This window comes from Xyrauchen texanus, chromosome 44 (genome assembly GCF_025860055.1).
Source record: "Xyrauchen texanus isolate HMW12.3.18 chromosome 44, RBS_HiC_50CHRs, whole genome shotgun sequence".
NCBI lineage: Eukaryota > Metazoa > Chordata > Actinopteri > Cypriniformes > Catostomidae > Xyrauchen > Xyrauchen texanus.
Window position 1 is genome coordinate 24,397,495 of NC_068319.1, and position 13,847 is coordinate 24,411,341.

Here is a 13,847-nt window from a genome sequence, read left to right on the forward strand (position 1 = left end):
CCACAGTGCTCCGGCTGGAGTTACTGTATCCTTATATATATATATGTATATATGTATATATTATAAGAGCCACTTGCGTGATACGCGCCTTTCTAAAGATGTCATTCCGCAAGTGTTTTCTATGTGAATGGCACATCCTGCAGCCTGAAGATCACGAGAGCTGTGTTCGCTGTCTGGGCCGCACTCATGCACAAGCAGCTCTCGTGGAGACAGACTGCCCTCACTGCAAGGGCATGAATCTCCGGACTTTGCACTCTGGGATCGACCTCGTTCTGAGGGAAGGTCCAGCCTCTCATGCCCTCCTACCCGCCTCTTCTGTGTTAAGTGCCGAGGGACCACATGAGGAGTCAGCGGGGCAGTGAGGCTGAGCTGGAAGTCTTATGGGAGGATCTTGTGTGGGCACAAGCCACGCGAGCCTCCTGAACTTCCGATCTAACGTCCTCATCTGTGCAATGTGCACGTGATGAGCTCCGGCCATCTATTAGAGTGCACAACCTCATTATCTTTGGCGGCTCTGGCGATTAGGATGATGCTTTGTCACTTGCAGCTTTGGGTGAGTTGTTCACTGAGAATGTTGCCCCTTTTTCCCCAGCGAGGGTGAAGAACATGCACATGCCACGGACAAGGAACTTCTTTGCATCCTTGTGAGGGTGTTTGAAGAGCTCGGTCTTGAGTGGTCCCCTCCAGAAGAGCCAGAAAAGTCTTGCCTGGATGAATGGTTTGGCAAACCGGCCATCGTCAACAGACCGCAGTCCGGAGGAGCACGCCATTCTTCCCTTAGGTCCATGTGGAGCTCACAAAGACCTGGTGTGTGCCTTACTATTCGCGCATTCAGGTTGGAGATGCTGCTGTTCTCACTAAAGTGGACCATGCAGATACAAAAGACTATTCAATGCTTCCCCCTGTAGAACAGGTGGTTGCAGCTCACCTCTGCCAAAACACTGCCATGGGATGGAAATCCTGCCCCACCAACCCTTCCAAGCCATATCGACTGACGTCCACACTGGCTGGAAGAGCTTATACAGCAGCGGGCCAAGCTGGTTCAGCACTCCACAACATGTCAGTGCTCCAGGTTTTTCAATTTAAGCTCCTTCAACGAATGAATTAGCAAGGCTCCGATCCAGAGCTGTTCAAAGAGCTCCGCACCACTACAGATTTGGCGCTGCGACCCACAAAAGCTACCGCTCAGGCCATCGGCAAAGCGATGAGCAACCTGGAGTTTGTATTGTCATATTTGGCTAACTCTCAAGGAGATGCTAATGCAGAGAAAGCCATCCTACTCGATACCCCGGTGTCACCTGACACGTCTCTTTGGTAACACCGTAGAAAGCTTTTCAGAGCACACTCCTGATCTAATTCTGGTCAACGCTGAGCAAAAAAAAAATTCTTCTCAGCCGAAAGCTACTAATGAGCCTTCAATGAAAACACGCAAGCCACGGCCCAAGTGTTAGCACCTGCTGTTGAAAATACGGTAACGAAATAGCCGGGCTATAGAAACGTTAATGACATGCCCAGCCCTGTGAAGAGGAGCCCAGAGCTCACTGTTATTCAAGGCCCACAGCCGATAGGCTCGATTCAAGGCACACAGTGTTTCTCCCCTCTTCCCCATTACTGTTCATCGGGAACGGGACATTGTTCAAAGATTGTTCAGAGAGATTGTTCTCGCAAAACAGAGATTCACAGTCTCCTCACAAAAAAGTGATAGAGACTGTCCCAGACTGTGATACACACAGTGGGGTTTATAGACGTTATTTTCTTGTTCTGAAACATAAAAAATGGAACCAACAGAAATTATAATTCATAAATTGTATAAAATTGAACATGTGACAGCCCTGTCCTGACATTTAAGGGAATATTCTGGGTAGAATACAAGTTAAGCTCAATCGACAACATTTGTGGCATAATGTTAATAACCACCAAAAATAATTTCGACTCATCTGTTACAGTGAGGCCCTTGCAATGGAATGAGGACAATTTTTGGAAGGTTTAAAGGAAGAAATGTGAAGCTTATTAGTTTATAAAGCACTTACATTAATTCTTCTGTTAAAACTCAAGTATTATTTGAGCTGTAAAGTTGTTTAAATCGTCATTTTAGGGTTTGTTGACATTACATCGTCATGCCAACAAAGTTGCAAAATTAGCTATAACTTTACACAAAAAAGGTTAGAAAGTGATTTTATCTCACTTAAGTCATGTTAACACACATTGTTTATGTCTTGTGGCTAAACTTTTGAAACAGTGAATATATTAACGCGGATTGGCCCCATTCACTTCCATTGTAAGTGACTTACTGTAACCTAGATTTGTGCTTTTTTTAAAGAAAATGAGAAAAAAGTTTAATGTCATTTTTGCAGTAATCAATATTTTACCAAAAATGCTGTCGATTAAGCTTAACTCGTAGTATTGATTCCAGAATATTCCTTTAAGAAAAACACCTTAATTCTGAGAACCTAGTTAAACATTTCAGTTAAAATCTACCTACTGTAGATTGGACGTTTAACCTAAAACCTTGTCGTTTATTTGTGACAACTTCCTTGTGTGACAACTAGCCTCAGCCCACTTTATATAGTAGCTTTTCCTTAAGTGTTAATACCATGACTGATATTAGATATTCAGCTGAACTGATCTGTTGAAGATGAGTGGGGTTCCCGAGGGCAAGAAGCAAGTCCACCTCTCTCAGGAGCTAAAGGAATTACCACAGACAACTGTATTCAGAGCTATAGCTTTCAATCTGACATTTTTCATATTCCCATTATGCCGGCGAGGTAATTGTTGTTCTCCGCGCGAGACAAGCGGCTTCTAACGAGCACGCGCAGAGGAAAAAAAGGTGATATAAATGCATAAGATTATGTTGTTTCATTAAGTTCGTCTCCCTTCTCTTTCAAAATGCGTTAACAGCCATTCAGCGGCGTAAATATAGTGTTTAGTGTTGTTGGCTGGTAATTGAAAGTTTTTTTTATTCGGCTTTTGTAATGTCGCGTGTCTGCGGTGTGATTGGCAGACTCGAGTGCGCGCGGATGAAACGGCTGCGGTGTTAATGAATAGCGCGCTGATTGCAGGATCCCGAGCCGTAAATTAGCGGTGCCGCCACGCTGACATGCAATTACCGGACCCCCTTCATGCATATTCATCAGGCTGTTTTGCATTTTGATCAACAACTTCAGCTCTCCCACTAACAGCTAGAAAGGACTTTCAGAATTCTTTAGTCGGAAGTCGGAAGGTGTTTCTCCTGGGGTTCATAATTGTCTGTAACACTTTTGCATCCTACAAAGCCTGTTTCATGTTATATTTAAGTTCCAGCTCTTTTCCAGCTCTTTACAGTAAGCACATTGCAGGTCACGACGAATCTATTTCGGAAGTCATAGCGCACCCAAAATTATTTCAATTAAAATCTGTAGGCCTACAACACAATAACAGTTATTCGGTTCTCATTAGCATTACAATATGCAGATGCGTTTACATATGAAAATATTGTATTTATAGCCTAGAATGATCCGTGAACTCATTACAATTGCATTTAATAACAATGAAATACTTTTTGAAGACTATTACAGCAGTTCATTATTTTCTTTTCTGCTAGATAAGTTAACAATAGTAGCTAAATGCAGTTAGTTAACAAATAGCCTATTATAATAATATGAATATGTAATCATATTAACAAGACCTAGGCCTGCAAAAATAAAATATATATTATGTAATTTATTTTCTGAATTGCTGACGAGCATTATTAACATGTAAATTGTTGTAATTAATGTGTTAAGTTAATTTATATACTATAATTGATAATGATACAGCCTACAGAATTTTACAAAGCCATTATCATTCCCTGAAAAGCAAGCATTTAAGCCTTCATCGTTGTCACCTGGAATTGTGAAACAGACATTGTGTTGGATTTAAATGGTATTTGTATGAATCCATGCTAATATGTGGTATTATAAACATTTACATCATAACTTACATTTCTATTTGAATGCAGGAACCAAATTGCTATTATAAAAACTTCTGCTTTACTTAAAATAAATCAAATTATGAAATACATTGTATCATGCCACACTACTCTAAAGACCTCTGGTCGCTTTCTGTAGACAATTTCTGAACCACGTCCATTCAGTATGAAAATGGGGAAGAATTTGATGAGGAAAAATTTAGTAAAGAAAAAAAATTCTGCCAAGAGCCAATATTGTGCAATCAAGGCGAGCTAGATTAAGTGTGCTACTTTAAGTTTAGAACGGCCTTTAAAACAATATGCATTTGGTTACAATTACGTTTATATCACAAGCATGTAATTAGATTTTTTTCTCGTTTCTCATTTCTGGCCACAGTAGTGCATTTATCCAGATTAATCTTCAAACTACGTTTCTGTACATGACTGTCAAATGCCACGATCACAAAGCTATTATAAGGCAGAGAATATTTTATTATTCATATTTGTTCTGGAGTATAAATGAAAACAATGTTCACTGTGATCTTAGTCTGTGGTGTTTTAAAAAATAGTTTAGAATTAAACCAGACTAAATTAGTTTTTCCTAACACAAAAGACATTACATAGTTGTTTACTTCAACTTGATTTTGAATTAAAAGAATATTCCTTTAGCATGTGTAGCATAATATTGATTACCACAAAAAAATTATTTTGACTCGTCCCTCCTTTTCTGTAAAAAAAAAGCAAAAATCAGGGTAACAGTGAGGCGCTCACAATGGAAGTGAATGGGGCCAATCCGTAAATGTTTAAAAAAGTATAGCCACAAGACATAAACAATGTGTGTTAACATGATTTAAGTGTCATAAAATTGCCTACTAAACTTTTCTCTGTAAAGTAATTGTTTATAATTTTATAACTTAATTGGCCCCATTCACTTCCATTGTAAGTGTCTCACTCTAACTTCGATTTTTGCTTTTTTTTTTTTTTTGAAAGAAAAGGACGGACGGACGAGTCAAAATGATCTTTTGTGGAAATCAACACTACCTAAGGAAAGACCCGTTCTAATGATAATGCCTTGTCATGTGCTCCTTTATATTAAATTCTTATACAGAACAACAACAAAAAAAAAAACCTTGGCACACATCATAATAAAATACTCAAAACTGAATAACTTAAAATAAGAATGTCTTCGCTTAAGTAATACCTTTGTAAGCCTAAAAAATTACTTGGCTACACTGTATCACACTAGAAATCCAATAATAAACCATAACCTCATATTTTATGCAACTTAAATGTGCCCCTTTTTGAGTTAAAGTCTTGAAGCCATTTTCTGAAGGCTCAGCTCCTTGATTATCTCTCTCGGTCTTTTAACAATTTTCCTTCAATCCTTTCACCATTGCCTGTTTTTTATTCCCAGGGTTCACATCGCTCAAAGGTTGGAAAATTATATTAAAAGCAGTGGTCTTAAAAGCAGCTACGCTGGCCAGCGGTTACAGTGTTCACACACAGCCCTCCAGAGTCACTGATAGCGATCTCTCCCTCAGACATGTCCATTCACATTTTGACTGCCTCTGTTGGTCTTTTGAAGCACAAAAGCAACCTGAACTCTGAGAGAGGAAACACAAACTGCATGAAAAGAAAAAAGTGAGTAATGAGTGAAAGCCAAATGCAGGTGCTGACCCCCAGTGTAATACACATCTGTTAGTATATGTTTGCAATTTCACCACTAGTGATCTTTATCATTGATTCAATTGAGCTATGAACTGCAGTCTCTGGCTTGAGCCTCACTGGCCGAGCGCACTGGCAGCTATTCAAAGGACCTGAACTGCATTCAGAGTCTGTGAAACTGCTTCCACTTCCCTCTAGATGGGCTCTGGATATCAGCAGACTAATTCTGCTAAGTGGTCACTGTGTGCATTTTAGAACGCAAACAGTAAACACCCTGGCAGCATCTGTGTGCATGAATGCAGGGACGGGCCGAAAGGAAAGAATGACTTAAGATAAAACAAGGGGAGAGATAAGAAGAAAAATAACACTGTAAAGACCACAGTTTGGCAATGAAATGTGGTGAGCACTGTAAACCCTAATAAGTTAGCAGAACTCAGGCAATCAGTTACATAATTTTTTTTAAGTTATTAATCTCCAAAGTTTAAGTTAATATAACTTTCAGATTTAAATGTTGTACTGCACATGCATGTGAATGGCTCTTAACTTTAAATATTGAGTAAGCTAACTCGTACATTTTGATGGCACTTAACTTTAAATTTAACTCTTGGTTGAATTTAAAATTAACAAGTAATCTCAATTTAAATACTTCAAGTGGAAGAAACCTAGCTAGTACTAGCTAGAATTAACTAGTAGAGTGAATGCTATTGTGCTTAATGCATGCTGATTGGTAACAATTGCTTAATGAGTAAATTCAAAATAAAAGTTTTGTGAATTTAAAAGAAAGAGAAAGTTCTAAATACTCATCAAGATTAATTTATTTATAATCATTTGTATGATAAAAGATTTTCCTACTTTAAAAAATAAATATATATATATTGTGCTTTTAAAGTACAATGGGATACAAAAGTCTGATATTTCCGGTGAAAATGCTTCTATTCTGCACTATATTATTATCAGCATAACAATCTGTGTGGAATACATATATATATATATATACAAATACAGTACTGTGCAAAAGTCTTAGGCACATAAGATGATTCACAAAAGCATTTATCTTAAGATGGTTATTTATATCTTCAGCTTTAGTGTGTTAACAGGAAATATAAATGATAGACTCCCAAACATTACTTCTGCAAATAGAAAAGATTAGAACAGAAGAACAGGGAGCCCTGCAACAGATGTAATGGCCCCCACAAAGCCCCCCACTGAACATTGAGTCAGTCTGAGATTACATGAAGAGACAGAAGCAAGTGAGACGGCCTAAATAGAAGAACTGTGATGAATTCTCCAAGAAGCTTGGACCATCCTATCTGCCAACAACCAAGAAAAACTGTGTCCAGGTGTACATAGGAGAATTGGGGCTGTTTTAAAGGCAAAGGTGCTCACACCGAATATTGATTTAGCTTTTTTTTTAATGTTTACTGGACTTTCTATGACATTAAGTGATAAATGAAAACTACTTATGTCATTATATTTGAAGATATCCTCATAATGCAAAATGTTTCACAAGTACCTAAAACTTTTGCACAGTACTGCATTATATATATATATATATAGAGAGAGAGAGAGAGAGAGAGAGAGAGACTTTGGATCCCACTTTATGCCAAATAGATGTACAAGGCAGCTACATAAAGCATTGAGGTGACATAAATGCACATTTAAATATATCACTGTTATTGGTCTGAGGGGGGCAGATGCAGTTGGACAGAAAGTGAGAGGGAGATTGCAGGGGTGTGTCCAGACTAATCAAGTGTGACAGAGGTCACCAGAGGTCAAGTGGGGTCAGGGATCGTATCCTGACTTTGCACTCACTGATCAGTTCTATTGTTGATTTAGCTGATTTTCACTGACCTCAGTACTGATGCAGCTTATACACAATATTTACACTTTTTAGTTTGCATTATTTGACACACCACTTGCCTAAAATAGAAGATAGAGATATTCCTAATGCTGCTAGACCTTCTCTCTGAACTAACTTTGCTTTTCTGAGCTGTTTTTGGAATAACTTTTAACCTGTTAAGATGATTTTTAGTGAATGTATGAAGTCAAATTTAGATAGGTGTATTTCAGCACATTAACTTTAGACATGTTCCACTAACGTTACCATTTGTCTTAATTTTAAACAGCATATCTCTTGTTTTATCATTTAAAAACGAACAAACTTATTTTTGTGAAAATTTTTGTTTGAAAAGTGCTTCTTTAAAATAGACGCCACTTGGTTTGATATTTTGTTATGTAATACAAAGACATTCATGAATTTTTAAATATGACTAAAATGTCCAATTACTTTGTGGGGCCACTTTATGTGCACCTGCCTCTGTCACATGTTGCTAGAGCAGATATGAAAAGAGGCAGATTATGGCACGAATATGTATTTGAACCGAGCCTGCAATGTCTTCACACACAAAAGTGAGAGAATATGTGTTAAGAGTGATTTAATAGATCTGAGTTCAAAAAGCTCAGTACCTGAATTCAGTGTTGGTCAGTTTTGGGCAGAGAGTAATGTGATGCTAGATCAGCACAAAGACAAATACCTGCACGAGTGTCTTTAGCTCCAGTGTTAAAGCTCATTAGTGCCCTCTGCTGTCTTCTATCTGGTACTGTTTTTTCCCCCTTCTTTATTAAAACACATTTGACCCTTTTTTTTCCTCAGCATTATTCATTTTCTGAAATCCTAGTCAGGAAGTGCATTTGTTTTTTTTTTTTTAAATAACACATTTATTACAAAATCAAATCAAATTATACTTACAAAATAATTCAATTCAGAATATAAAAATATACTTTTTATTATATGTTTATATTATTTCTTCTGTGTTACTTATTAAGCATCAGTATCATTTACTAGCAAAAAGGAAATCAAATCAGACAATAATATTAATAATTTAAGCTTGTTGATTAAAACAGTGTTTTTACAGATTGTTGTGATCAAATATTACAAGTGTACATTCTTTCATCTGTTGAAAAAAAATATTTCTTTAAGACATATTTTACACAACTTGAGCTTGAGTCTTAAGCTTGCTATGCAAATTTAGGATGCCAATTATGTGTACTCATAAACATTAACTCATCGGGGGCTTATTGTGTGGGACACAGCTGTACAGTACAGCTTTTACAGCCCCAGCTACATTTGTTTAAATAAATCTTCCTGAGAGAGATGGTTGTGACAACCACAACCAATTTTTTTTTTTTTTCATTTATTGGTTTGAAACCAGTAATCTAGCATGTATGTGGGGAAACTCCCATGTAATGAAATTAAATACAATTAAATAAAAAATGAGCCCATAAAAATACTTTTAATCATTCCAGGCAATGCTTTACAAAGTTTATTAAAATGTATTGTTCCATGGTATCCACAGGGTGGAGATATTGTTCTGAGGATTTCAGATATGGAAACATCTTCCATTTTGTCCCCCTACACACATGCACATTCATAAAAGCTTTAATGTGCCAATATACAGTAACACTGTGTGACTAATTTACTTCGATTCTTCAAGGCAATAGAACACACACAAAATACAGTACAGAGGTCCTCGAGTGCTTTTAAAGGAATATTCCGTGTTCAATACAAGTTAAGCTCAATCAGCAGCATTTGAAGAAGCATATTGTTGATTATCACAAAAAATTATTTCGACTTGTCTTTTCATAAAATAAAATAAATTATAATTTGTTACATTGAGTCTCTTCCAATGGAAGTGAATGGGGCATTTTTTGGAATGTTTAAAGGCAGAAATGTGAAGCTTTTAATTTAATAAAAGCACTTATATTAATTTTCCTGTTAAAACTCTTATTATTTGAGTTGTTTGTAAGTTGTTTAAATCACATTTTTACTGTCGTTTTTGGGTTTTATGGTTTTTGGCTTTATAACGTCATGGCAACAAAGTTGTATAATTGGACATAACTTTATACAGAAAAGGTTAATAAGTGGTTTTATCACACTAAATGAATGTTAACATGCATATTGTTTATGTCTTGTGGCAATACTTTTGAAACTATGTGTATTTTAATATTTATGGACTGGCCCCATTCACTTTCATTATATGTGCTTGATTGTAATCATGAGTTTTGCTTTTAATAATAAACATTGCAGTGCATGCAAAGCAAATTTTGGCAGAAAGCCAGATTAGCTAGCTAGCTACCCTAAATATGGCTAAAAGATAATATAGAATAAAATTAGCCGACAGGTTCAAAGCTAGCTAGGTTTAGCTACACAATTGCTAGTAACACAGCTAGTTATAATCATTGATTAAACAAAAGTACAACACAAATCCATCATAAATACAGAAATATTCTTAGCTATATTACGGTTAAAATGATTTGAGTTAGCAACATACATGTAATAAAATGTTTGCTGCAAACGTTGAGTTGGAAATGATCTCCGCAGTCCAGTCAGCTCTGTTGACGGAATCAGATAAAAGTGATGCTTTCGGTTTTTGCAATTGCCATTTTGAAAATCAACAGCATAGCACGACATTTCATTTTAGCTTAACCAGAAAGCTAACTTTTTGAGGACGGTCGGGTCAGCACAGGTTTGGTTTACTATTGAAGCCAGTCTTTTTGCCTCTACTTCTGTCAGTGACATAGGAGAAGATCATCAGAGGCGTCTTACAGAGATATTATTAATGACTTTGTGTTGTCTCATCCCTTACAAACATTGAACGTTCATGGCAAATTTGCCACAAATACGCCACTGATGATTTTCACATACAAATGAGTTTTGTGTCAAACTTGCGTCAAATTATATACATTGTTACCAAAGGTTTGCCGGAGGTTCACCACTACCAGTGAAGAATTGCAAACATCTGGCAAACATTTGCTTCCAGTCTGCTTCCTGAACACATTCAAATACTCATGATAACTTTTGGAAACTCTATTATCTGTAAATCCACATAGCTAATTACTAGGGCTGTCGATTTAACACGTTAATTCAGTGTGATTAATTTGACAAGAAATAACGCGTTAAAATAATAAACGCAATTAATTGCACTGTCCCCGGACCATAATAGGGAAGATTCCTGAGAAATGCAAGCTTGTAGTACCACCTGTTTACTCCAGAGGGAGTGAAATTTCAGCTGTATGAGCAACACGCAGTTTATACAGTGAAGAAAACAACCCAAAACACTGACATGCGTTACGTTCTTGCATTCAAAACACTTGAAGGAGCACAAATGCGAACTAAGGGATCTCAAGATGTGTTTAAAGATTGAGTATTAAACTATATTTAACTTGACACAGTGACCTAAACATTTTATGTTTATGACGCAACACACCCGAGACGCTACACAAGCATGTCTGACCAGGTGTAAATTGACAGGCTCTTAAACAAGCCGTCATAATAAATCTCCAATTGATTGACAAATTCACTTGTGAAATGGAACTGTATGCCAATGATTGTAAACAATACATTGTATTCTTCTTATATATATATATATATATATATATATATATATATATATATATATATTTTTATATATTTAAAGATAACTATGTATAATTATATATTGATATTAATATGTATAATCTTTATATTTTTAATTATTGTTATATGAGGGGCTTTCTCAGCAAATATTTGTATATGCGATTAATCAGGATTAATTAATCGGGACACCGTGTAATTAATTTGATTAAAAAATTTTAATCGATTGACAGCCCTACTAATTACACTTCCCCTTCTGTCACTCATTTGACGTTGTGTCAATGTAGTGACACTAGGGGTCACTCTTGAGAGCCCCGAAATACCTCAATCTTTGAAAAAAGGCCAATGAGAATTGGCGTGTGGAATTTGCATGCCACTCCCCCAGACATACGGGTATAAAAGGAGCTGGAATGCCCAGATTTGTTATTCGGAGCCGAGCGGTTGTATCAGCAAGCTGAATCCCACTGCTGTTCCATTCGCCTCTGAAAAAAGCATATGCTGTTGGATATACGGTGCATTCCAGAGGCTTTCTCTCCTTCTGCAAGATTAGTGCAGATTACGCCCCTAGGCGCTTCGACAGTGCTACAAAAATAGTAGATATTTCTGAAAAGAGAGTATTTTCCTCTATTAGAGCAACACATTGATGTGAACGTCTTTTTAAAGCAGCGTTGTGGTTGCAGCTTTCCTTTTTCTGGAGGAAATCCACTTCAGTCACCCCCCACACTGCGCCTTCTACCCACAGGTATGAGGCCGGCCCGGCTGGCGCTGGAGGCGATTTGGGGTGTTCAGTTCTCAGCCCCAGCGCAGAGCCACCCGCAGGAAGCTGACACCCCTCCACCTCACAGCCTGGCACAAGGACCCGGAATGCTCCTGAGAGATATCTGCTACGGAGCTGGTACCTAGACCACTCCATCCTCCAGTGGGGTGTTCGCCACCCATATTGTCAAAAAATTGTCACTCTTTGGGTCTCATAATCGGTGTTTATGGCCACCGTTGTCACGTGCTTCGAGCACTCGCAGCAACCACAGCCAGCCAGTTGTGACGTGTCTCGAGAACTGCGCAAGAGGCCTCCTCAATCGCTAACCTGTCCTACACAGGTATGCGGAGAAAGGTATGGGCATTGAGGTTCCCCTCAGCGCAGCCGCCTCAGGTCGAAGCAACACTCCTCGACATGGCATTTCTTGCTCCCCCCACTGCGAGGCCCCACCCTCAAATACGTCAGATGCGATCGTCCCCTTAATGTCCCTGACCCGGAGCTTGGATACGTGGCTAGTGCTTTCCAACCTGTCGCGGTGGCTGGCCAGGACCATCCGACTCGACTACAGGATTCAATTCGCCAGACCACGCCACCACCCTGCGGGCTTAGATCAGGAACCTTCTGCGCAAGGGTGCGATAGAGCCCGTCCCTCCAGCCAAGATGAGGAAAGGGTTCTACAGACCTTACTTCATTGTGCCAAAGAAAGGCAGTGGGTTGCGGCCAATCTTGGACCTGCAAGTACGGAACCAGGTTTTACATAGACTTCTGTTCAAGATGCTGATGCAGAAACATATTTTGCTATGCCTACGGCATCAAGATTGGTTTGCGGCTGTAGACCTGAAGGATGCGTACTTTCATATCTCGGTTTTACCTCGACACAGACCCTTCCTACAGTACAAGGTCCTCCCCTTTGGCTTGTCCCTGCCCCTCGTGTCTTCACGAAGGTCGCAGAGGCAGCTCTTGCCCCGTTAAGGGAAGTGGGCATCTGCATACTCAATTATCTCGATGACTGGCTGATCCTAGCACACTCTCGAGAGTTGTTGTGCTTACCAGCTGCACAGTACTGCCTCAGCCATTTAGGGCTTCGGGTCAACTTGGAAAAGAGCAAGCTCTCCCCGGTTCAGAGCATCTGTTTTCATGGCATGGAGTAAGACTCCATCTCAGTGATAGCATTCCTCACAAGCGAGCATGTGCAGTCAATGCTGAACTGCCTGAAGTCATTCAGGAGCAGGATAGTGGTTCCACTGAAACACTTTCAGAGGCTACTGGTGCATATGGCATCCTCGGCGGTGGTCATGCCGATTGGGTTGATACATATGAGACCGCTTCAGCACTGGCTTCAGACTCGAGTCCCGAGATGGGAATGGCGCCTGGACAGGACCAGTTGCTGGCTGTACTGCTCGCACTGTGGAGGCTATTACCATTGATGTGGGGCAAGCACGTGTTGGTCTGGTCTGACAACTCAAGGACAGTAGCATATATAAATCGGCAGGGTGGCGTACGTTCTCCTTGTATGTCGCAACTCGCCCGCCATCTCCTCCTGTGGAGTCAGCAGTGGCTGAGGTCGCTGCGGGCCAGTCAAGTCCCAGGTAGCCTCAACACAACAGCAGATGCGCTTTCATGACATGCTATGCTCAGCAGAGAGTGGAGCTGATTTTGAGTCGATTTGGCAAAGCAGAGGAAGACCTTTTCGCTTTCCGGGAATCCTCCCACTGCCTGCTCTGGTATTCCCTGGCGGGAGTGCCCCTCGGTTCTGACAAGCTGGCACACAGCTGGCCCCGGGGGCTGTGCAAATACGTATTTCCCCCAGTGAGCCTACTTGCACAGACCCTGTGCAAGGTCAGGGAGGACGAGGAACATGTAACCCCCGTGGCCCTATACTGGCCCACCCAGACTTGGCTCTCGGACCTCATGCTCCTTGTGACAGCATCTCCCTGGCAAACTCCCTTGAGGAAGGAACTTTTTTCTCAGGGACGGGGCACCATCTGGCACCTATGCCCAGACATCTGGAGCATCCACGTCTGGCCCTTGGATGGGATGTGGAAGACCTAAGTGGCCTACCACCGGCAGTGGTAGATATGATCACT